Source organism: Frankliniella occidentalis, unplaced genomic scaffold, assembly GCF_000697945.3.
Source record: "Frankliniella occidentalis isolate FOCC.00 unplaced genomic scaffold, Focc_3.1 Scaffold27, whole genome shotgun sequence".
NCBI classification, from domain to species: domain Eukaryota; kingdom Metazoa; phylum Arthropoda; class Insecta; order Thysanoptera; family Thripidae; genus Frankliniella; species Frankliniella occidentalis.
Genome location: NW_026267157.1, coordinates 2332518 through 2335633, shown reverse-complemented (window position 1 = coordinate 2335633; position 3116 = coordinate 2332518). Strand labels below are relative to the sequence as shown.

The 3116-nt window shown below is 39.1% G+C and overlaps 1 protein-coding gene across 1 annotated transcript in view; it reads left to right on the top strand.

Moving 5' to 3' along the window:
• LOC113209346 (GTPase-activating Rap/Ran-GAP domain-like protein 3) overlaps window positions 1-3116 on the top strand; it is a 68603-nt gene that overhangs the window by 53814 nt on the left and 11673 nt on the right. The window lies entirely within an intron of this gene.

The following is a 3116-nucleotide window of genomic DNA, read 5'->3' as shown; positions in this document are numbered from 1 at the left end:
GGCGGCGGGGGCGGGCCCTCTGGCAGCTCGCTCCTCGTGGACCCTTACCGCCAACTCAGCAGATCGTGCTCCTCGTCGCCGACCCCGCACCAGCCGTCCGCGTCCTTCCTCGCGTCCAAGTGAGCGGGGAGGGGCGGGGCGCGGTGGGGGGCGACCCCTGTGGGGCACCCCGGGGCACGCCCTCCCCCACCGCGCCCCGGAGGAGGTCAACGCACAGGAGAGGCCGCTCTTGCTCCGCGAGAGCGAAGCCCAACTGCTCTCGAATCGTGCGGGGATTGATCCGAGTGATGACATTGCGTTTACTTAATGTCGTGAAAGTGACTTGGCTATAGAGCCGTCAGCGGTGTCAGGCCTGGCCTGGTTCACTTGTATATTTTGTCTTTTCTTGCGGGTCCAAGAGAAGCAAATAGGGTCAGTGCTTTAAGTCCAGGGAAGTCCTATCCCAAGGGGGAATCGACTGCTAAAATTGTTGTGTAGCACGGATTACTGTACTAGGACTACCGTGTGTCCGGATTGCCTTCGAATGACGTCTATATTAGCGTGGGCCGCCCTCTGGATTACCCAAGTCGACTCCCCCTTGTCCTGCCCCTCCCTCTGGTCTCGACAGCTCGAGAGACTCGACTGGCAGAGGCGTGGACCCCCCCGACTGGAGCTACCCCTTCCCCCTCCCAAGAAGCACAAGAACGGCGCACACAGAGCATCGCAGCAATGATTACTTCACTATTATTGGATGTACTATTGTTGGAGTGAAGGTGAACATTTAAATGCATCAACAATACGTCAAGCAAGCACAAATCTGTTTTGTTGCGCTAAAATGCATGAAGGGAAGGAGGGGTGGCCCCGGTTTCACTGGTTCAACATTGACATTTTTTTCTGATTTTATCCATTACCTACCATTGCAACAGTAGAGTATCAGTGTTTTATACTACTACTTCTACTGTTGTTCAAGTTAGGAATTAAGGGGATGCCTCTGCTGTCATCTTACGTCTCATAACTTTTTTTTCCCTCGGCATTGTACTCTATAGTACGGAATTGTATTGGTATATAAAGTATCAGAAAGTTATATATTCTATTTACAGTATTCTATATCATATATTTTCTATACCTCTTAAATATTATTTATTTGTAGAGTGTGTGATATGTATCAAAGAGTAATACTTTTAAGTAAGAACTGTACAGAAACTGATTTTAAAAATATTATGTGTTTTTAGACGAAATGAAACAAAAGTGCCATACAAGCCAGTATTTAAGGCAGAAAATTATTTGCTCTATTCTTTAGGCAACCTTCTCTTCTGGCATAAAGGTAAATATTTTCTTCATGGTGGAGATAAGTGTATGAGTAAAAGCAGAAAGCTGTGTCACTCATCTCCTGATAACCAGAAAGAGAAGCTCAATGCACTATTTTATATAGGTCGCTAGCCAACTAATGAGAATGGTCCAGTGACTCCACACAATGGTCCACAATGTGTTTAAGGGACTCAAAATTTATGCTGTAGCTCTCTGGAAACCAGTTTACATGTCATTATAGACAACCTATTCTAAGCAAATAGTACATAGTATAATTAAAAATATACTGTCAATAATACTGCACTACCCTAGACCAAACAACAATTGTTTTGAGCACTTAGCACCAACAGTGTATGTAAGTTTCTCTTTTAAAAACCTGGAGGTACTTACAGATGAAATCTTTTTTGCTCTGGGAATAGTTTTCACAGAAAATAAAATTAACAAAGGGTCTAATAATATGCAACAAACTTGCTGGAAAAGCTTTACTTGTGCATTGAAAGACATTTGAAAAGTATTTCCAAAATTACATACACGTTTGAGATGTATTACTAGAAATGAAAATCAAATTTGGTGAGAAAAACACACTTTTTCTAAAAGCAAATATGTATACTGGTAGTAGATACATAACTAGATAAGAGTAGGAGGAACAATTTTTTATAGTTCCTCCTTCAAAACTAAGTTTGCTGATATGGTGCTGATAATATATTTGCAGGACTGTCAGAATGGTTCCATTGTGACGCCTGTCAACTTGGTACCTTCTTATCCAAAACTTGTTGTCATTAATGAAAATGTAAAAACTGCTTTCTTGTCTGTTTCAATTATTGAATATTTTTGTGTGTATGGCAAATGACTAAATGTGATTGAATCTTACTTGGTGCATTTTAGCAATCTATTGCTAAAAAAAAGTTAAAGCAAATATATTTATTTGTAAGGTTTCTTGAGGCAATGAGACACTTCTGTCAAATTTTGTGTGATGATCGCTGTTGTAAATTTGTTAAGGAACCAGCATAGCACAATTTTGTTAACAATGTGTACTTTTAAGCCTCTTTCCCTTGTAGCACATAGCATTCTTAGAACGTTTACGCAACCTTCAGAGAACCAAAAGAACTATGTCAGAACGTTGTCTAAATGTTTGGTGCCACAAGGGTTTCCCATTTCCAACTTTTCTCTTTGGTTTTGTATTTTATGTTCTATGGTGTGAAAGAAACAAATAACTGACTTTGAGACACTGAAATGTTGGGCCAAAGTTCTTAAGTGTTATGTTGTTAAGCAAGTGGTAGCTTTTTTTTTGTTCTCCCTTATTTTATCATTCATTTCTATGGTATAGAGTTCATCTCCAGCTCTGTGATAAACACCAAAGTTGTAAATATAAATACATATATATATATATATATATAAATATTCAGGCATAAACATTCATTTTAAAAAGAGACGCCTCATAACATCCTGTGCAAGTGCTTGATTATGTAAAAATAATTAGTCAAATTGCATTTTGACAACAGACAACTCTGGCACTTTTGAGGCGATACTTCATTTACTTACATACAGTGTTTCCAAATAAGTTGTGTAAATATTGATGTCTTCAAAACAGTGATCCAAAGGTATTCAAGACCTGTAAATAATTTGTGTATATGATCTAACATTGATGATATTCCATATAGATGTGTTTGCCACTATTTCATAGAGTATGTCTAAGAATTTCTTCTGTGCCCAACATCTACTTTGCTTTTCCTCTCCTGTTTGTATATTTTCTTAAAATTAACTTCAGGTTGAATGTTAATGTGAGAAGACCCTTTAACAAACCTTAAGTCACATATTCTTTTTTTTAT